This window comes from Excalfactoria chinensis, chromosome 4, assembly GCF_039878825.1.
Source record: "Excalfactoria chinensis isolate bCotChi1 chromosome 4, bCotChi1.hap2, whole genome shotgun sequence".
Taxonomy (NCBI): domain Eukaryota; kingdom Metazoa; phylum Chordata; class Aves; order Galliformes; family Phasianidae; genus Excalfactoria; species Excalfactoria chinensis.
In genome coordinates this window covers 19,092,044-19,115,768 of record NC_092828.1, presented here as the reverse complement: position 1 = coordinate 19,115,768, position 23,725 = coordinate 19,092,044, and the positions used below count along the sequence as shown (strand labels likewise).

Genomic DNA, 23,725 nt, shown 5'->3' with positions numbered 1-23,725 from the left:
GATAAATTTGAGTGTTCAGAAAGCTTTAACCAGAAACAGTGAATTTGCTACTAGAAACACTGCATAGAGGTTTTGTTAATTGATGAAATCAATTGGAAACTACAGAAATAGAAAGAAAACAAAACAAAACAAAACAACAACAACAACAACAACAACAAAAACTTTATAAGAAGGACTTTAAGGAGGATCTGAGGAACTTCAGGCCTGTCAGTCTGACCTCAGTGCCAGGAAAGGTTATGGAGCAGATCCTGAGAGAGATCACACAGCAAGTGCAGGATAACTGGGGGATCAGCCAGCATGTGTTCATGAAAGGCAGGTTCTGCTTGACCAACATGATCTCTTTCTATGATCAAGTGACCCATTTTCTGGATGAAGAAAAGGCTGTTAAAATGCTCTACCTAGACTTCAGCAAAGTCTTTAACACTGTCTTCCATAACATCGTCCTACAGAGACTGGTAGACCATGGCTTAGACAGATGCAGTCTTTTCTGGGTAAAGAACTGGCTGGATGGCTGGGCCCAGAGAGTGGTGGTGAATGGAGTTAAATCCACCTGGCAACTAGTTATGAGTGGTGTTCCCCAGGAGTTGGTATTGGGGACTGTCCTGTTCAGTATTGTTATTGATGGCCTGGATGAGAGCATTGAGTGCAACCACAGTAAATTTGCTGGGTAGATCAACTACCAGGTCCAGCACTTTGTTCATAACAACCACAGACAATGCTCCAGGCTTTGGGCAGAGTGGCAGGAAGACTGTATAGAAGAAACAGAACTGGGGGTGTTGGTCAAATCTTGGCTGAGCATGAGTCACCAGTGTGCCCACATGGCTAAGAAGGCAAATGGCATGTTGGCTTATATCAGAAGTAGTGCTGCCAGTAGAGGCAAGGAAATAACCGTCCCTCTGTACCCAGCACTGGTAAAGCCAGACTTTGAGTACTGTATTCAGTTTCAGACGCATCACTACAAGAAAGACAGTGAGGCACTAGAGCATGTTCAGAGAATGGCAACGAAGCTGGTGAGGGTTCTGGAGAACAGGCCTTATGAGGAGCTGCTGAGGGAACTGGGATTATGTAGCTTGGAGAAGAGAAGGCTCATGGGAGATCTCTACAACTACCTGAAAGGAGGCTGTGGTAAGGTGGGGGTTGACCTCTTATCCCACATAACCAGCAATAGAACTACAGTTAATGGCCTTACATTGCTCTAGGGGAGGTTCAGGTTAGTTGTTGAGAAAAACTCTGAAAAAGTGATCAGGCACTGGAATGGGCTGCCAATAGAGGTGATGGAGTCACTGCTGCTGGAGATGTTCAAGAAATGTTTACATGTTGTACTGAGGTTAAGTGGGAAGTGTTGGTGATAGGCAGACAGTTGGACTCAATAATCATGGAGGTCTTTTGCAACCCTGATTATTTCAAATATGTTTATATACAGATAATGTAGGAATTACTCTAACCTCCAGCAAAAACTAAAAAAAAAAAAAAAAAAAAAAAAAAAACAGAAAAAAAGCAAAAATATGGAGAGTGGAGCTGGTTGGGAATGGACATGGCCAAATTCTGTGATTAACCTGCAGGGATGGGGACTTAATAATACTATTGGAACTGATAATGTATCTTGCTTTTCTGAGGCAACCCTGAGCTAGCAGTTTTCTGTCAAAAACTTGTTTTTTGAACCAGCTTTGCAGAATTGTGTTGTTGGGTCACTCAAGTTCCACCTGAGAGTAAGACAATTGCATAAAAGTGGCCTAAGAAAGAAGAAATTTTTTGGAAGATACAAAGACAGGTTGGGAAGACACCACTGGCAGATGGGCAGAGCCTCTTTTTTTCCTCTATAGGGACATCTATTGGGTGAGACTTGCACACTTATTATACTGAGTTATACTCAGTTATACTGAATGCTTCCCACAGAAAACTTAGAAATCTCTATAGAATTTTTTCATGATTTAATGGTTTGTGGTTGGCATATTAGTCATATCCAAAAGAATCTGTAATCTGTTGCATTGATAAACTCTACTGATCTAGCCAAGAGACTTCTCATTAGCTGCAGCCACATTCCTTAATATTGGTCATGAGTGCCCATCCAAATGCAATTAAACTAATTGGGCAGCATGCCATTTGTGAATCTGTAATTATGGTAGTTCATATATTGAACATAACTGGACTTATAGCACCAAACAGGGTATCACTCAGAATCTAAGCATGGCTGCTGCCAACCCGTCCAACATCTGAGAACAAGGTGGAAAGCAAAGGAGTATCTTTGCTACTAAACTTCTCTACCTTTTTCATGCAACAGGATAAAATACATTTTCAGCTATACTCTAGGCAATCTATAGCAGATGCACAGCTGGGTCACTAACAATGCAAACAATTGACTTCCATTCAAAGTACATTTTTCAGACAGATCCCATCCTCAGTTCCTGTGATTTTTAGGCATTTATTTCTAATGTTTGAACTGATACAGCTTTGCACGTCAGTTCTGCTTTCTCTTTGTTCTGACTTAAGCTAGTCTGAGTGAATTTTATTTCATGTCAGTAACATTATTATTAATTGCTTTGATAAGCCGCTTTTGGGGTTTTGCCACATCAAAATGTGTGGCAAACACCATTGCTGCAATACAGTCACTCTTTTTTTTCTCAGAATGTTTCAACCCCTATACAGTTTATCAAATTCAGCACAGAGACTTAGTAATGTAAAAGATGAACTGCAGTGCTATGTGTCTACAAGTGCCATAATGATGATCAACAATATGAGAACAGAGATCTCTTTTCACACTGCACTTCAGTACATGAATATGGTAAAACACATACACATACACAGTGATGTTCCCCACTGTGATAGCAAGGAAAGACCTTAGATAGATAGGGACCTTATGGAATCTTCTGGCAGGAACAAACATAGCTGTCCACTACAGAAGAGTATGAACTCAGTAGGAATATTTTACCAAAAGATCTTAGACAAAAAATACATCACAATATCAGGCTGAGGTGAAGAAATAAAAGGCTTACACTATGTATGATGACAAAACTGACAGTGAAAGAGAGAGAATAATGTTCAGGATGAAAAAGCAGTTGTAACATGAGGCAGCTCTGCAGGCTGTAGCAAATGCAGAGGCTTCATGCTGATTCAGATCCTGCCAGGAGATGTCAGTTTTTAGTTGAATCAGTAACTGGACATGTGTGTACGTTATGTTCAGTTGATTTCTGATTTTTGTTCAGCAAGGACTTCAAAACAGCTTTTAGCTTTCTTTTTGATTCAAGAAAAACATAGCTATTCAAGAAGATTTACAGTTGATGAATGTATTTTTGTAAAACCTCTTTTCCTTCCAGCAATATTCTTTCTAACCTCTGACCTGAGAAGAGACAGGCAGTAAAAAGACACAAAGAACTAGATTAATGTGTGAGTAATAGTAGAACTATTTAAAAGTTCAGTAAAGCTGCTAACATTTTTAGCTTCCTTTCCTTATTTAACATCTCACTCCTATATCTTCCTTTTGCAAAAATAATATTTTTTACATGTAAAAAAAAAAATTGCTGTCTTGGGTAATACAAATCTGTCCCCTTTAGAATAATCAATATTTGCACCCAAACAATTTCAGAGATTTCAAGAAAAAGAAATATATTGTGGCTAATACTGAATATTTTCTTTAGTCTAATTAAAAGCTTCTGTATTCTATATCATACTAATTAAAACCCTTTTAATGGAAAATTCAAACATTTCAGACAAGTTTTCCAGGTGGGCTACCATTTATTCCTAATAATGAATTTGCTGCAGTGTTTTCAGCGACTAGGTACTATGATTGTAGCATTAAATACCATATTTTATTATAAGGCTGTAGTATATCCAGAGTGACAGTTTCACTATGCTAACATTTAGTATTTCTGTAAAATAGAATGTTGAATTTATTTCTTTTTTCTGGTGTAATCTAAGAACTAAGTTAAAATGCTTTCACTATATGTTATTATTTATTATTATTATTATTTCAGAATAAAAAAAACATTAATTGGACATTTACTGGTATTTCACATTGTAAAATTCATTCATTCCTTTTAAATGTTGATATTTCATTCAATCTCAGAAACCTTCAGCTGAAAAAAAAAAAAAAAAAAAAAAAAAAAGATGTTCACTGCAACATGACTCATATTCTCATGTGCATAAAATTTTTGCAATTTTCTTTCATGAGATTTTCTTAAAAAATAAAAAAATAAAAATAAGAATTATAATAAAATCAATAAATTCCATAGTTGAAAACTTTAATCAGCATTTATAAATTCTAAATATTTGCTTATTGTTCTCTTTTCTTTACTTCTTACCGATCTGATCCTGGCATCTCTCTACTCATACAACCTTACCTGAATCAACATTCCCACATTCTATCTGACTACTGGTCAAAAAATTTCCTCTTGCAAAAGTTATTAGAAATCACAGAAATTAAAGCTTCCTTTTCTGGTTTTTGAAATGACGAATTAAAAAAAGAATAATATCTAAATAATTAAACTGAAGCATGTATTTATGCAAATAAGCACATTACAGATCTACCTAGAGGGTAACATTTTAACTTTCATTGGCATTTCCAAAAAACACTGAATTAAATTCAAGATTTCTTTTTAGGAAATCAGTGACATGGTAATGTTTCTTTTTGTTCACAAATTTACTTATTCTACAAAAGCAAATCAGAGGCACATACTTTGATCAGATACGTGACAACATTTATCCTAAGAATCCTAGGGCATAAATTTGAAGTTTGGATATTTCAGATACTGATATTACACACACACACACACACACAATATATATATATAGATATAGATAGATATAGATGATATAGATAAATATAGATATAGATATAGATATAGCTAATGAATTTAAAAGAATTTACGAGGTATATAAAATTAATTAAACTATGCTACTCTTACCATCATTATAAAGAAGTAACCACAAAAGTCAGTACTAAATTAGAAAGCCTCAGTGGTGAGAATTTGCAGTTTTCAAGGTGTATGTGCAGCTACTCATTACAAAGGTCAGATAAGTACATAATGAGATATTACACTGTCCAGGCAGACATCAGCAAAACTATCATTACATGTATCTGTTGAACAAACTAGAAAAAGAAATTTCAGCAGTGAAAGAAAAAGAATTAAAATAGAATCCCAGAAAAAAGAGTGATTGACCGGGTGCTATGGAGGATTTCAAATGCCCTTTCACATTCAGCTTTTAAATCCTAGGGCTTATATTGAATAAATTAACATTATCTCTACCATAGTATTATCTTTAACATACGTGTTTGCTCTTAACCTATTGTCCTATTCAAACTTACAGTGTGTCAACATCTGACATCTTGTCTTCAAGAGATTTGCACTTTTGTGTGACAGTGTGTAATGATTTTAATACATAAGTTATTCAACAAATAAGGTCTCCTATTTGAAGAGTATTTAAAGATGTCTCAACGTGGAAGAATTTCTATAGATAAAAATATGTTTCCTTTCTTCTAGATGCCTGTGTGTCTTCAAAACAATGAGATTACAGTATTGGTGAGATTCAGGCAGGAATTCTCCAGCTACAGTTTTCTTACCACTTAAAATGGCTATACCTTCAACAGTATTCAGTTTCTCTCTCATAAGCAACGTTAATGACTATATTAATGACTATAAGAAGGAAGGAAGGAAGGAAGGAAGGAAGGAAGGAAGGAAGGAAGGAAGGAAGGAAGGAAGGAAGGAAGGAAGGAAGGAAGGAAGGAAGGAAGGAAGGAAGGAAGGAAGGAAGGAAGGAAGGAAGGAAGGAAGGAAGGAAGGAAGGAAGGAAGGAAGGAAGGAAGGAAGGAAGGAAGGAAGGAAGGAAGGAAGGAAGGAAGGAAGGAAGGAAGGAAGGAAGGAAGGAAGGAAGGAAGGAAGGAAGGGAGGGAGGGAGGGAGGGAGGGAGGAAGGGAGGGAGGGAGGGAGGGAGGGAGGAAGGGAGGGAGGAAGGGAGGGAGGAAGGGAGGGAGGTCTGTAGTTCCCTAGATCCTCTTTACAGCCCTTCTTGCAGATGGGAGTGTTGTGTATTATGCGAAATACAGGGAGCTTATCATGATGTTATGTGGCAGGCCCTTCCCCAGTTCTGGAAGACTCGGTGATGTGTAATGTAGTAGGCGTACACGAAAGGCATAGTTTATATAAGTGTGTGTTTGCTTCAATAAATCGCCATTTTACTGCTCACACACCTTGCTGTCACTTCAGTAATTGGCCCAGCTGCGGGCTTCTAGGGAGTCAAGATTGTAAAGTCATTAACGATCGTAAAGCCTTCATGGGAGTCACATCAGCAAGCCTCCAATCCTCCGAGACCTCTCAAGTTAACCAGGAGCGCTGGTAGACAGTGGAGAACAGCTCAGCAATTACCAAGCAATTATTTATGTGTTTTGTTGTTCTGTGTTTTTATGTTTGTTTGTTTTCACATACTATAAGACTATTGTTAATAAAAAACAGTAACTGTTTTGTTTTAGAAATCATAGAATTGTCTGGACTAGAAGGAACTTCTGTATGTAATCTGATCAAAGCATCTACTGAATGGACATCCCTAGACCACGCTATGCAGAGCCTTACCACTGCTGAGTCTTTCATATTTCCACCATATCTATGGACAGACTTTTCCAGTGTTTGAGTGTTCCCACAATAAAAAGTCTGTATCCTAGCAGATTTGCTCTTGAAGCAACTTTTGCCCATTGCTTCTTGACCTCTCAGCTGCAGAACTATGAAGACTGTGCCTTCATCTTCTTGAATGGATTTTAGATACCTAACTACTGCAACTAGTTCCCATTATTCCCTTGAGTTGAAAAAATACAGTTCCCTCACCAGCGAAAAACAGTACTCAATATCCAAGACAAGTAAGAAGCTGTTTGTTCTAGAAAAACAACAGAATCTCCAGGGTAGTACACTACCTTCAGTGTAAATGAAATATTAAGAAAAAAGTCTGTTTGAAACTGCATAGTTGTTGCCACCTGCATTATGTATTTTCAGCAGCAATGACTTGGTATGAATGATATACATATGATCACAGAAATTATGCATTTGCTACACTAACATTGAGCAAAAATCGGTTAAATCATTATAGTCAGAAAAAATACTGGAAGGAAACCTTTGACATATTTTGAAAGATTTTCCTTTGAGCAATAAATGAATTTAGAGGCAAGACCTCTAGCTATTTGCCATTTTGAAGTTATGTATTTGTCTGCCTATGATTAACTGACATTTAATTCAATGGATTATTAAAAAACGTTCATGCTTTTATTCTTCTGCAGTTGTATAAGTTTTATGTGGGACTCCAATCTAGCACAGTTTTCCATTCAGATTTAGCACCTCTTTGGGATGCAAGGCAGTTGATAGATAAATTTAATTAGTAACCACACTGTTGAAGAATTTATGTCAGGAAGAAACCATTGCATATTTAAGAACATTTACCATCTACTGAAATATTTTAAAAATACACTTCCTACGATTAGACTATTTAGGAGTTCTGGACTCTCATAGGACCCAGGAATGGAAGACTGGTCAAAGAAAATTTAAAGATCTCTTATCGATGATCAGGGGCCTGGAGCACCTCCCCTATGAGGACAGGCTGAAGGAGTTAGGCTTGTTCAGACTGGAGAAGAGAAGGCTGCAGGGTGACCTCATTGCAGCCTTTCAATACCTGAAGGGAACCTACACCCAGGAGGGGAGTAAACTCTTTGAAAGGGCTGACAATAGTAGGACTAGGGGAAATGGATCCAAGTTGAAGGAAGGAAGATTTAGGTTGGATGTTAGGGGGAAGTTCTTTACTAGGAGAGTGGTTAGGCCCTGGAACAGGCTGCCCAGGGATGCTGTGGATGCCCCGTTCTTGGAGGTGTTCAAGGCCAGGTTGGACGGGGCCCTGGGCAACCTGATCTAGTAAAGGTGTATGTTTGGTGGCCCTGCTAGGCAGGGGGGTTGGAACTACATGATCCTTGAGGTCCCTTCCAACCCGGGTCATTCTATGATTCTATGATTCTGTGATTCTATCTGCTTTCCGCATATTTCTGTTCTGCTTTTTAAACTACTTTGGAAAGCTGCTGATCCATTTAGGGTTATTTATTTATTTATTTATTTTAAATGGATAATTAATTATTAATGTCATTACAAATTGAGGATCTGGATCAAAGGCAATCTTGACATTGTTTCCATTTTGTCTAAACACAATAAAAATAGATAGCCTCAGACAATTAAATGTAAAAGATTTGTGCTTTGAATTTTATTACACATATGTAATGATTCATACATAAGCAAAGATTGTTAAATTAGGTGTGAAACATACTCAGATAAAGAATTCACTTTTATATCTTATGAACACTGAGAAGGATTAATCAAGTTCTATTTTTAGTTATGGATAATAGCATCCCCTTTTAATGGGGGCAAAGTATTTAGCAGATTTTGAGACTAGAATTGGAATCACGTAGAAATGTTCATTCCAGCAGTCTATTTTGAAAAGCAAACACAGAATTTCTTAAAATAATATGTGTGATTATTATTTTATTTATTTATTTATTTATTTTTTTCAGTTTTAGAGGAACTTTTAGACCAAGATTGTGGTTCATTAACCTTGACTAGAATGGGGTTCTCTAAGGGCTTCAATGTGGATATCTGCTTCAGCATGGTCCTTTTTATGGGAAGTAGGGAAATAAATACTCCCTTCCACTGACTTCATGGGAATCCCTTCTCTCCCCTTCTCTGATATTTGTATTTGCAGGACTATTTCTCACACTCTTTTTTTTTTTTTTTTTTTTTTTTTTCCCTTAGTTCTTACTGCTGTACAGCATTTTGCCCTTTCTTAAATTATTTTCCCCAAGCAACCACCTTGGCTGAGAAGCTCAGCTGTGTTCTGCAGTGGGTCTACTGGAAGCAGCTGGAACTGCCTGTGTCTGGCATGGGACAGCCTCTGTCTTTAGAAATGCTCTGCAGTTAATTTAAACATTTTCTGGGGAATTACTGTAATTTTTTTAATTGACTTAAACTTCATTATTCTCTACCCATGTTGAATCAATATTTGCTGATTTGAAAAGACACAGTGGCAGTGACAAGAGGAACAAGGATGCATGGACACAGGACATGGCGTGGCATGGCATGATGTTTGTATGCAGTGTGACTATATTATAGTATCAGAGCAAAGCAGATGCCACATGCTGCTGGAAAGGTTATATGTGGGGTGGGTCTCAACCCGCTGAGAACCGTGTTGCAGTGGGCACTATGTAAATGCTACAAATGTAACAGCAGAAGTCTCGATTCTGTCAGAGCTAGACTGTTTGAAAATCTGGCTGTATCTCTTTGCATATTACATAGGCAAGTGTCAATGAGAAAAAATATCTATTTCTTTAACTTAGTGGTACTGGTTATGATATACTTCAATGAAATGCATTTGGTTCGTTGTCATATTGAATATATTACCTGATTTATTTTCAGTTTGATAAACTGGAAAGTATACTTGAATTTATATTTGAACACCCTAGCTAATCATCATAGTTTTACCTTTGCTGTAATCATAAAAAAACCACTCTACAAATTAAAAAGTATATAAATACTTTTCATTTGCATGCTTTTAATCACAAAATCCTTTGGTCTATAATATGAAAAAAAAAAAAATAAAAAAATGTACAACTTGAAAAATTGAAAAATTTAAAGACAACGAGATAAAAGATAAGGAGAGACAATTAAGAAAAAAAAAATCAGTTTTCTAAATCACTGTCTGAAAAAAAAAATAAATAATAAAAACATGTACAAGACCTGCAATACTCTTTTATATATATACCCTACAGCGGTCCTGATTGTTTGGAACACTACAGAAAATGAATTTGTTCTTGGATTTAGTTCAGAGAGAATCAGGGGAGCAATTTGCTTCTGATGCAGTTCCAGTAAAAAGCTATTACACTGATTGCCTTAAAGTTCATAAGTTTAAATATATAACTTTTACTCCTGAGTCATCATTAAGATAAAAATCCTCATTCGCTATGACAGAAATGTCAAAAATAAAGGTAACAATTATATGAGCCGTATGTAGGACATGTACTAAAGCTCATAGAATCCAGTATCTCTTAAAATGAGAGTGGGTTCAGGAGTTTTTGCCAACAGTCAATCAAACTCTGTCTCATTTCATAAATACAACTGGTCTTCTTCCCAGTCATCTCCATGACATGTCTTTAAATGTTTTTTTCTGATATTGTTTCTTACTATTCAGGCAGTGAGCGACTACATTCAGTGTAGAAATAAGATCTTATTACAACCTTTCATGTAACTGAAAGCAGATGAAAATGGCATAAGAATCTATTAATAAAATCATCATTGTGTTTCTAGTTGGTTGCTAACAGATACCAAAGACAATACATGATGAAATGGAGCACAGATTGTTCACAGTGAATCACGAACATCATACAAATTATAGGGTATTCTCTGGATAACTGCCAGTCCACAAAGAGATTGAGTAGTCCTTGTCTTTTGGAAAATACTTTGTTAGAATATTTCCTTCAGCTTGTTTCTAATGACTATACTGATTAGGACAGTAATGATGGAGCTTTTAGACTGCATCTGTCTAGTGACCATGAAGTAACATGAAGTTCAGACATCTCTCTAGAGCTTTGTATTAGAAAATTATCTGTCACAACCAGGTTGATTATAGGATACTTTAGAGTCTTAAAGTATACAAGTATCAAGAATGCCTGTAAGATATATAGGGTAAAACCATAAACAGAAGAAGAAAAATAACAAAACAAAACCATTCCCTTATTTTCCCATTTTTAAAGAAAAAATGACATTCAGATAACCAAAGAAGTTATAAGAAGTTATAAATATTTATGATATATAAAATATATTATTTCTGATATATAAAATAAATATAAAATATTTATTATATATAAAATTGGCTTTAAATTAAAAAAACAAGTTTTCTTCAATTTTTCCACATCATATCTTTGGCATCTACTTTAACAAAGTCTCCATTATTAAATACAATCATATCTGACATTGATTGTAGTTTAATAAAGTTATGCACCAGACAAATTCATATCATGAGATCATGATCTTTAAGGTTCCTTCCAGTCTAAGGTGTTTTATTGTTTTGTGAATCTGTGACATTAAAAACATCTAAAGCTTTGTTGCACATAGGTTGCTCTAAAGGTAATGCCTCCTATTTCTTTTGTTGGAAACTACAACAGGTACAAAGAACACAAGAACACTATCTGATAGAGAAAATTCTCAGCAAGATAACACTATTTCTCAACATAGCCAACACAAGCATCTATGCATTTTTTCCAGTGATTATCTGCATTCTGTCCTCATAAAAATAAAAATATGCACCAGTGCACCATCCACTAACTAACTTAATGTGTTCTCATCCACCATCCACTGTTTGTTTTTTTTTTGTTGTTGTTTTTTGCTTCATATGCACTTCCATGTCAGATTTCATTTTGCCAGGCCTCTCCTCTGCTATCTGTCAGAAGGCAACAAAATGTAATGGTGAGATGGTGGGAAGGTTCATCCTCTACTGCCATACCACCAACATCATGGCCAAAAATAATGGTATAGGTGAACATTGCTTTTAGAGTGGCCCTCGTATGTACTAATATTTTGCCACTACATTTGGAAAAAAGCAAAAAAAAAAACAACAAACAAACAAACAAAAAAACAAACTAAAAACACAAACAAACAAAAAAAAACAACAAAAAACAAAACAGAAAATTAACTTCAGTAGCAATAGAAGTATGTGAATTATCTAAACAGCAGTTCTCCATATTTAATATAAACCATCTGAATCATTCAAAGTCCTAGGAAAAATAAAAATCAAAATTGGATCTCATCATTAAAGTGTGTCCAGGTATGACTGTCTATTGCTTTTAATTATTGCTTTCATTTCAATTACTTAATGTCATTTATTTAAAAATATATCTAATATTTCTAATATTTTTTGAGCATGTAGAAACAGATGGCAAAACTGACTTTTGAATAGATTTTTTTTGTTGTTGTTCTTTTGTTTGTTTTTTTTTTTTGTTTGTTTGTTTGTTTGTTTGCATTTAAAGGGCAACATTTTCTCTGCCTGCAGCATCAGAAAATGTTAGAGCTCATATCCATTTTGCACCTCAGCATTATGAATGTCCTAGCTAATAGCAGGTATTTAATTAACATTGTCTTTGCAAGTAAAGGGCCACTTCTACACAGTTTCCTTCATTGCACAGGTTTATTTGAGAAAATAAAAATATAGATCTATTTGTTGCAAGTGGGATGATGAGCTAGGGGTACTACCAATTAATCAAAATGATAACAGCCCTATTTATGGGTCAATTAGGAAGCTCATCAGAAGAGATGGGGAATTACAACTTTTAGTGAAATTCAAAATCTTCATTTCTTGAGTGGAAATTTGGCAGCTATTTGTCTGCTACCAGCTTCCTCAGTTTATTACTGAAGTCTTAATTAAGATCAAAAAATGATACTGAGCATTGTACAAACCTTCAGCCAGTGCAATTCAATGAAAAATATGGAATGCTATATTCAGACTTTGTGATTGACAGAGGTTCACTGGGGAACACACATACTTACTGGATCACAGGTGATAATAATAAGACTGTGTGGAAGCACTTTTCTGTATACATGGTAGTTGCAGAAAGAAAAATGAGCCATAGGGAAGATATGCAAGACAGTTACTACATAACGATACATCCAAACATGCAAAGAAAATTAGTTATTACTTTGTAAAACCGGAAATGAAAGTCTTATAGCACAACACTAAAGTCTATGGTGGCTATTTAGAAGGTGAGATTCACTATAATAAGAGATTTATATATATATATAGCATATTTAGTATTTAGTAGTCTCTGACACAAAGTACAGAAAAATTAAGACCTTTCCAACTACTGCGGTGTTCAAGAACATGCATTCCTGAGGCAATCCTGACATTCGAAAAGGTAATTAATTCAAGACTGGACAAAGATGTTACAAGAATAAAATCAATTGTTGTCAAAGGATAGGTAACTACTTTATTTTGAGGAAGGAAGTTATTAACTTTAGTCATAGCATAGGCAAAGATAACAGAATCTGATACAGACAAAATGTTGTGGCCATAAAAAAAACCTAATTCAGCCTGGGTGCAACTTAGTGTTGGGCGGGCATGAATATGAGCAAGTAAAAGGGTCCTCAGAGCTAAAATTGGATCTCAATTGTTTTTGGAAAACAGCTTTCAGGATTCAGTGTGGTTACTAAAGTAAGATGGAGTTAGAACAGAAGATCCAGGAATATGCCATCTGAGATTAAAAAAGTTTTTGTATATCTAGATGAAAACTATTTATAATCTTGTAGAAGGGTTCAGTTAATCATCAGAATATACACAAATTCAAAGTGAGAAATTTAGCATTTTAGCCAATGAACAGGAAGGTTCACAGAATTACAGAATCACAGAATGACCTGGGTTGGAAGGGACCTCAAAAATCATGAAGCTCCAACCCCCCTGCCTGGCAGGGCCACCAAACTTCCATGTTTACTATATCAGGTTGCTCGGGGCCTCATACAACCTGGCCTTGAACACCTCCAAGGACGGGGCATCCACAGCATCCCTGGGAAGCCTGTTTCAGGACCTCACCACTCTCCTAGTAAAGAACTTCCCCCAAACATCCAACCTAAATCTATCCTCTTTCAACTTAAAACCATTTCCCCTTGTCCTGGTATTATCGGCCCTTTCAAAGAGTTTACTCCCCTCCTGATTATAGATACCCTTCAGGTACTGAGAGGCTGCAATGAGGTCACCCTGCAGTCTTGTTTTCTCCAGGTTGAACAAGCCCAGCTCCCTCAGCCGTGTTGAATGTCATTAGGTTCACTCAGGCCCACCTTTCAAGTCTGTCGAGGTCCCTCTGAATGGCATCCCTTCCTCCCTCCTTATCAACCGCACCACTCAGCTTGGTGTCATGAGCAAACGTGCTGAGGGTTCACTCGATTCCATTGTCAATGTCATTGATAAAGATGTTAAAGAGCACCAGGGAGCCCTGGGGGACACTGCTTGTTACCGGCCTCCACCCGGACATAGAGCCATTGACCACCACCCTCTGCCTGTGGCCTTTCAACCAATTTCTCATCCATCAAGTGGTCCACCCATCAAAACCACATGCCTCCAATTTGGAGATGAGAATGCGGTGATATAAACTGGTCAGACCAACATTTGAGTCATTGTTCCTTAATCTCATACTGGGTATACATATATCAAAGAACCTCTTATCTCTCCTATAACTTGAATCAAGACAGGAGGGATAAAAAATAATGAAAGATCTGCAAAACTTGCCCTAGGAAGACTGAAGAAGTTAAGTCTATTCTCTATCAAGAAGTGTCAGCATGTCTTTATCACAGTATTCTAGTAATAGAAAGGCAGCTACAAAGAGGACAATGTCTCTTTTCTCAAGGAGCCATGTGGAGAAGACAAAGGGTGATGGGCACAAGTTGCCCTGTGAAAAATTTAATCTCAATACAAGGAATAATTTGTTGAGAGAACAATAAATCACTGAGGCAACCTCCCAAGAGATGTATTAGGATCCCCAATATTGGAAGTTTCCAAGATTTTATCAGACAAGTTGCTAGACAATCTCATCTAGGTTACCACTTCCCACAAAAAGTTGGATCTGACAACTTTTTCAGGTTCCTTCCAGGTTAGCTGTCGTGGGTTAGCCTAAAATCTACCTGCACCCATGACAGGGGGGCAGTCGGCCCGCAGGCCGCTGGCCCAGAAGGAAAAGAAAAACAGGGAAAAGGAAATAAATACAGCGGCAGCGATCTAAGGAGGCACACTTATTTACTAAAAACTATATCGGAATACAGAATAACACAATATAATACAATATAATTGGAATTAAAGCTAACGAATCAAAGTAAAATAAGAGAGAGTGAGTCCCGAAACCGAGAGGCCTACTGTAACTCTAGGCGAAACGGCTGGAACGCTCCCACACGGCTCTCCCCCTGGCTGGCAGGATCCAAGAGAGCGAGTCCAGCACTGAAGTGAGATTATATAGTCCTGGTCATTTGACTGACCGTGGTGCTCCCTGGGACATGTAGTCTTCCTTCTGTGAGCAGCAGATTCGTCAAAATTATCTATGCTTAACATGATGTTATGATGTGGAATACTGATAGCAAAATTACAACATTGCAAAACCATGACATTCCACCCCTTATTCTACATCATTACATTATGCTTATTATACACACACACACACATATATAGTTGTGAGCAATCAGCAACCTTATGTTCTTAACAATTTATATCTATTTTCATGCAAATCCTTAGGCTGAAAAATAAAACTTTATAACTTAACACCCTATTATTTACTAAGTTGAGGAAAATGGCAAAACTGCCAGAAAAGGAATATGACAGCGGTGAAAGGGAAAGGCAGCGCTAGTGGGGCGTCCCCCACATCAAGGTGCACCCATCCTTTCCCAACCACCACAAATTCCCTTTGAATTAAACTTCTTTCCACGTGTGCTCTACACATGCATGGCCAGTGCATGATATAGAGCCCAGATGGAAAAATTTACTTATAGGATGCCTAGCTTACGTATACGGAAAATGTTTTCTTAACATTAATTCATCTATCTTAAGTCCTGCACCATAATTGGACATTCGTCATATATCTTTAAGGCTCTACTTATATATACAAGAAATTATTGGCTGCACTCCCCCAGCATCAAATTCCCTTGTGGAACACATTGAACATCCCCATTTTTGTGCATCACCCACCAAGTACATCCAGGTCCCTGGGCAAAAACAGTACCTCGGAGAGGTTTTCCCTTTCCAGATGCTGGAAGGACCCAAACCGCTTTTCCTAACACGCTCTTTACGTGTACTACAGGAACCTTATCTCCCTCTACGGTATGTAGGGAGCTGGATTGGTTGGGACCACCACGATTACCAGATCCTCGAGTGTTGACCAACCAGGTGGCTTCTGCTAAATGGTTTTCCCAATTTTTATATGTTCCGCCGCCCATTGCTTTCAACATAGTTTTTAACAATCCATTGAATCGTTCAATTTTACCAGACGCCGGTGCATGATAGGGAATATGGTAAATCCACTCAATGCCATGATTTTTGGCCCAAGTATTTACAAGGGAATTTTTGAAATGAGTTCCATTATCTGATTCAATTCTTTCTGGAGTGCCATGCCGCCACAGGACTTGCTTTTCCAATCCTAATATGGTGTTTCGGGCGGTAGCATGGGGTACTGCGTATGTTTCAAGCCACCCAGTGGTCGCCTCGACCATGGTGAGTACATACCGTTTACCATTTCGGGATCGTGGCAAGGTGATATAATCAACCTGCCATGCCTCCCCATATTTATACTTTTGCCATCGCCCTTCCCCCCAAAAAGGTTTCATCCTTTTGGCTTGTTTAATTATAGCGCATGTTTCACAGTCATGAATGACTTGAGCAATAGCATCCATAGTTAAGTCCACCCCTCGGTCTCTGGCCCACTTATATGTTGCATCTCTTCCTTGATGACCCGACGTCTCATGGGCCCACCGAGCTAGGAATAATTCACCTTTGTTCTGCCAGTCCAAGTCTATCTGAGCCACCTCAATCTTGGCAGCTCGATCAACCTGATGGTTGTTTTGATGTTCTTCAGTGGCCTTACTTTTAGGCACATGCGCATCTACATGGCGCACTTTTACAACAATATTCCTTATTCGGGCAGCAATATCTTTCCACAGTTCAGCAGCCCAAACAGGTTTACCCTTTCGTTGCCAGTTGTCTTGTTCCCACTGCTGCAACCACCCCCATAAGGCATTTGCCACCATCCATGAGTCAGTATAAAGATGAAGCATCGGCCACCTCTCCCGTTCAGCCACATCTAAGGCTAGCTGAACAGCCTTTACCTCTGCAAATTGGCTTGACTCTCCTTTACCTTCAGTAGCCTCTGCAACTTGTCGTGTGGGACTCCATACAGCAGCTTTCCATCTGCGATGTTTCCCTACAATACGACATGATCCGTCTGTGAATAGGGCAAATTTCTTTTCATTTTCTGGTAGCTCGTTGTATGGTGGGGCCTCCTTAGCACGTGACACCTCCTCTGCGGGCGATGTCGCAAACTTTTTACCCTCAGGCCAGTCCATGATCACCTCTAGGATTCCAGGACGGCTGAGTTTCCCCATCCGAGCTCGTTGTGTGATTAATGAAATCCACTTACTCCAAGTGGCATCAGTAGCATGATGGGTGGAGGGAACCTGTCCTTTAAACATCCAATTTATTACTGGCAAGCGAGGTGCTAGAAGGAGCTGTACTTCCGTACCAACTACTTCAGAAGCAGCCCGAACCCCCTCATACACGGCTAAGATCTCCTTCTCAGTTGGAGTGTAGCGCTCTTCAGATCCCTTATAGGCTCGACTCCAAAATCCTAGGGGTCGGCCTCGGGTCTCTCCTGAGGCTCTCTGCCACAAACTCCAAGTGGGACCTTTTTCTCCAGCAGCAGTGTAGAGGATGTTCTTTACATCCTGTCCCGTCCGTACTGGTCCCAAGGCCACGGCACGGGCTATCTCTTGCTTTATCTGCTCAAAAGCTTGCTGCTGTTCAGGACCCCATGAGAAATTATTCTTCTTCCGTGTCACCTGATAGAGGGGGCTCACAATGTGGCTGTAGTTTGGGACATGCATTCTCCAAAAACCCACTACTCCCAAGAAAGATTGGGTCTCTGTCTTGTTGGTGGGCGGAGACATAGCAATGATTTTGTCAATCACATCTGCTGGGATGTGACGACGCCCATCTTGCCATCTTATACCTAAGAATTGAATTTCTTGGGCAGGCCCCTTCACTTTGCTGCGCTTAATAGCAAAACCAGCTTGCAAAAGAATTTGGATTATTTGTTTTCCTTTCTTGAAAACGTCTGCTGCTGTATCACCCCACACGACAATATCATCAATATACTGCAAATGCTCAGGAGCATTACCCTGCTCCAAAACAGCTTGGATCAAACCATGGCAAATGGTTGGGCTGTGTTTCCACCCCTGGGGTAGACGGTTCCAGGTGTACTGAACACCTCTCCAGGTAAAAGCAAACTGTGGCCTACATTCTGCAGCCAATGGGATGGAAAAGAAGGCATTAGCAATGTCAATGGTGGCATACCACTTGGCTTCTTTTGACTCCAGTTCATACTGGAGTTCTAGCATGTCTGGTACGGCAGCACTCAATGGTGGTGTGACTTCATTCAGACTGCGGTAATCCACCGTCAGCCTCCATTCTCCACTGGCTTTACGCACTGGCCATATGGGACTGTTAAAAGGCGAGTGAGTTTTGCTAATCACTCCCTGATTTTCTAATTGACGAATCAACTCGTGAATGGGAAGCAATGAGTCCCTATTGGTGCGGTACTGCCGTCTGTGCACCACTTTGGTGGCAATTGGTACCTCTTGATCTTTTACCTGGAGCAACCCCACAGCAGAAGGATCATCTGACAGATCAGGTAAAACTGACAGCTGCTTAACACCGTTTGTGTTAACAGCAGCTATTCCAAAGGCCCATCGATACCCCTTGGGATCCTTAAAATATCCCATCCTGAGGTAATCGATACCCAATATACATGGAGCCTCTGGACCAGTCACTATAGGATGTTTTTGCCAGTCTTTACCAGTGAGGCTTATTTCAGCCTCCAACATAGTCAATTCTTGGGAACCCCCAGTCACTCCATGGATATGTATTGATTGTGTCCCTTGGTGACTGGAGGGCATTAGTGTGCACTGTGCACCAGTGTCCACCAGGGCCTTATATTTCTGTGGTTGAGATGTGCCAGGCCACCTAATCCACACAGTCCAGTATACTCTATTATCCCTTTCCCCCCCCTGGCTGGGGGCAGGGCCCCTCTATTGGTTACCTCGACGGCTTGCGGCAACTGGAGCCTTCCCCCTTCTGGAAGGGTCCGCCTTGATGACTAACTTGCGTTGTAATTCTTTCACTCGTGCCTGGAGTGCAGAAGTGGGTGAATTACTCCACTTCTTTATATCCTCTCCATGGCTACGCAGGAAAAACAACAAGGCAAAACGTATGACCTTACTGTTGTCATTTGCTCCAACACGAAGACGTCTCTTTTTTATGGTTGAGATCTTCAATGATACAGGACGGGAGGATCTTGCTTGGTTTAGTTTTCCTGATAGGTTGTCGTGGGAATCCTGGTCCCCATCATCTTGTACCATCATGGATCCATCAACATCGGGCACAGTAGTCAACATATCTATAATATCATTCTGTGTGTCTTCCACTTTATCTAACCGTTTAATTGTATTTTCCACTTTATCTAACCCTTTAATTACGGCTGAGATGCAAACTCCTATAGTGTTTATAAATAACTCAATTCCATGAATTTTATCAATCAGTTCACTCACAGGGGGTTCCCTTGCCCCTGTGCCATATATTATTGCTAGTGCACTAGCATGCTCTCTTGGTGCAGTCCTTGTAAATGCACGCCACATAAGGCGTGAAACACGGACTGTCTCAGGATCATGTAATTGGTTGGGATCATCATGTCTGAAATTAGGGCTGTATAGCATTTCCACCACAGCACGTTCTCTCAAATGTCGAATACCGGTCTCTATATCAGTCCATTTCTTTTCCTCAGGTGTCAGATCCTGTTTAAGGGGAAATCTTTCTTTTACTGCTAACAGCATCCTCGTCCAGAGGGTGTAGGACTCATCTTGGCATGTGCCAATACCTCTATCCACACGTGAGTCCCTGGAAACACTACCCAGTTGGCGAGCTTCATTGCCATCGAGCCACACACTGTTGCCCGCATTCTCCACCAAAATCCTGTCGTGGGTTAGCCTAAAATCTACCTGCACCCATGACAGGGGGGCAGTCGGCCCGCAGGCCGCTGGCCCAGAAGGAAAAGAAAAACAGGGAAAAGGAAATAAATACAGCGGCAGCGATCTAAGGAGGCACACTTATTTACTAAAAACTATATCGGAATACAGAATAACACAATATAATACAATATAATTGGAATTAAAGCTAACGAATCAAAGTAAAATAAGAGAGAGTGAGTCCCGAAACCGAGAGGCCTACTGTAACTCTAGGCGAAACGGCTGGAACGCTCCCACACGGCTCTCCCCCTGGCTGGCAGGATCCAAGAGAGCGAGTCCAGCACTGAAGTGAGATTATATAGTCCTGGTCATTTGACTGACCGTGGTGCTCCCTGGGACATGTAGTCTTCCTTCTGTGAGCAGCAGATTCGTCAAAATTATCTATGCTTAACATGATGTTATGATGTGGAATACTGATAGCAAAATTACAACATTGCAAAACCATGACATTAGCTTATTCAGTGATATTAGATAATAGCTGAGTGATGTTGTTGACATAATGGAAGGAAAAGATGCTATGCAGAGGAACTTCAATGGACTCAAAAGGAGAGCCTGGGTGGATCTAATGAGGTTCAGCACAGCAAAGTGCAAGGTTTTTGCACCTGGGCCAGAGGAATCCCAGGAATATATACTGACCGGGAGGAACAATTCTTCAGAGTAACCCTTCAGAGAAGGGCATGGGGGTCCTGGTGAATGAAAAACTAAACATGAGCCAGCAGAGTGCTCTTGCAGCTCAGAAAGTAAATGATATTCTGGGCTCCACCAGAAAAGGGGTGGCCAGTATGGACAGGGAGGTGATTGTCCCTCTCTACTCTGCCCTTGTGAGCTTCATTTGGAGTAATGTGTCCAGGTCTGGAGTCCTGACTGCAGGAATGACAGGAAATTGTTGGAGAGGGTTCAGAGGAGGACCACAAAGATGATTAGAGGTCTGGAGCACCTCGCCTACGAAGATAAGCTGAAGGAGCCAGGCTTGTTCAGCCTGGAGAAGAGAAGGCTGAGGGGTTGCCTCATTGCAGCTGTCCAGTACCTGAAGGGAGCCTACAAACAGGAGGGGAGTCAAATCTTTGAAAGGGTAGATAATAGCATGACAAGGGAAAATGGTTTTAAGTTAAAAAAGAAGATTTAGGTTGGATAACAAGGGGAAGTTCTTCACCAAGAGAGTGGCAAGGTGCCGGAACAGGTTGCCCATAGAGGTTGTGTATGCCCCAAGCCCGGAGGTGTTCAAGGCCAGATTGGATGGGACCCTGGGAAGCCTGGTCTTGTGTTAAATATGGAATTTGGTGGTCCTGCCTGAGGCAGGGGGGTTGAAGTTTTATGATCCTTGAGGTCCCTTCCAACCCAAGCCATTCTGTGATTCTATGATTGTATGATTCTACAATTCTTTGATTTCCAGACCAACACCAAATTTCTTACAGTCCTGGGTTGCTACCTTGCTGATAAATACTTTTAATCACATCATTTTCTGGTAGTATATAATGCTTAGCAATACTCAACAGTGTTATTTACTCATGCTGCTCTACATGTCTAACAGGGTTTCTTGACAGCTCTTTATAAGATATCAGTAAAATGTCTTTTCTCTAGTCTGGAAAATATTTGCATATCACTGCACTGCTAAATTTAAAGGAAATTAGAGTTATTATTTCAAATCTCTGTTATATTGAGTATGTTCCTAGCCTGGATTTTCATGTGGAAAGATCAATCTAGGTGTTTGTTACTGACATAAAATAAATTCATGAGTGTATACTCTTTAACAATTTGAGGATAATGTCATTTAAAAAGTCAGTGCCAAAACCCAAGTTATAGAAAGAAATATGATTGTTTTGAAGACAGGTAAAAAGAGTAAATGTAGTTCTTCTATCGTCTATGATACCTGAAAAATGTTGAAGATTATATGGTATGCAGTTTGCTGTATGACAAAATTCAACAAAGACTTGTCATAAAAGCACTGTAGATGTATCCCCTACTAGTTATAATACATGTCCTAAAGCTAAAATAGAACTAATGAAAATAATAATTTTCATTTAACATACTGCATTGCCCTTTTATTTATTACCACAAATTAAACATTGAAATGTTTTGCCATTTTCAACATTGAAATGATGAAAAATTTTACTTTTTAATTTTTACAAGTTCCAGAACTTAGAACTTTAAAAAGTATTTTCATTTTATTTCAAGAGAATCTGAAGTTATGAGTATAAGTACTTATAAATGCAACATAAAATAAAAGTATATATAAAAATACAATAAGTATCTGTAACCAGTAACGACCAGGTTTTATTTCCATCATCTGCACAAAGGGTTTTTAATTTTAAAATATTTCTTTGTGTCACTAATGCCTCAATTTGAGAAATAAAATAATCTCACCAGTTAAGATTACTTGCTGTCAAACCACCAAATCTATATTAATTCAACAGGATGTCACAGAATCAAAAGGGTTGGAAAGGACCTCCAGCAATCATTGAGTCCAACTCCCCTGCCAAAGCAGGTTCCCTACACCACATTGCACAGGTAGGCGTCCAGGTGGATCTTGAATATCTCCAGAGAAAGAGACTCCACCACCTCCCTCAGCAGCCTGTTCCAGTGCTCCACCACCCTCACCATAAAGAAGTTCTTGTGCACATTCATGCGGAACTTCCTATGCTCCAGTTTCTGGCCTTTTCCTCTTGTCCTGTCTCCACACATTGCTGAAAAGAGTCTAGGCTTGCCACTTTGGCCCCCACACCTTAGATATCTATAGACCTGGATCAGGTCCCCTCCCCAGGTTCTTCACCATCTTTGTGGCCCCTATGACTTTTTCTTCCCTCCTTTTTGTGTATGCTGGTCTTTTATTATTATTATTATTCATTTATTTTTTTTTCCTCACCTCACATTGCATATGATATATTGGACAACACAACAGGATTTGAACTGAAGGCATGTGTGACATAATAGCATATAAATTACATTTCCTCCACTCTCACATGTGGAATGTGAGTTTTAACACAAGGAAAGTTTCAACAGTTTGGACACAACAGACTAAAATATGACATTTCTTCCCTGTCTGAAATATTTTACTGTAGACTTACCAGACTGTCTTTATAGATTTATAGTAAGATCTTGCTTAAAAATCAGTGCAACTCAGTCATGTTCTACTTCCTCCCTGGAGGACCATTTGCTTATCTCATCAAAAGGATGATAATTCCCTCTATCTGTCAGTTGATATGATCTTTATCTGGACACAGACTACATCAGCAGACTGAGCTGAGCTTCCAGCCTTGCTGGTGGTAAGGGATTCAGAATTCATGTTTATCATATGCAGAAGATAGATGCATTAGCTAGCTTTCGGCACTACATTAGCACTAAAGTCCATTAATTCTAATTATGTTTTGCATATAGAAAATATTAAAATGTTTAAATTAATAAAGGGGAAGGGCCATCCCCTTGGCACTGTTTTTTGCATATTAATTTATTATGCTGTGAAGTGATCTGTGCATACAAGGAACATTCCTCAGGCCACTGAAATGTGTATGTAAAGCTATTCTAGCGGGGGGGAGGGAAGGGGGGAAGGGGGGGGGGGGGGACGTGGGGGGGGGGGAAGTGCCAACCACATCTCATAGCATCTATGTTCATTACTTCATGGAATTTTATTTTATAGGCTTTGGATAAGACAGAGAACATTAGCTTCTGGCATGAAGGTAGTATGAGAGCATGCTCAGCTGTGCATGTCATAAATGTGGGTATACATAAGATTGCATGAAAGAAATGCTGTCCTTTACTGTCTTCTATTTAAGATGATATATAAGAATTATTTATTTCAATACTAGTTTATCTCTTGAAAATATGTTGGGGGACAGGACAATAAGAGCAAATCCCTGACAGTGAGTCCACACTTCATTTAAGTATAGATATTCTTAGGACTT

The 23,725-nt window shown here is 39.1% G+C and overlaps 1 protein-coding gene across 1 annotated transcript in view; it reads left to right on the top strand.

Moving 5' to 3' along the window:
• Nucleotides 1-18,769, top strand: part of LOC140251115 (uncharacterized) — a 266,990-nt gene extending 248,221 nt beyond the window's left edge. The window contains exon 4 of the mRNA XM_072334414.1: nucleotides 18,705-18,769. The gene's annotated coding sequence lies outside the window, so the exon portion shown is untranslated. The remainder of the gene's footprint in view (nucleotides 1-18,704) is intronic.
• Nucleotides 18,770-23,725: the final 4,956 nt, after the last annotated feature.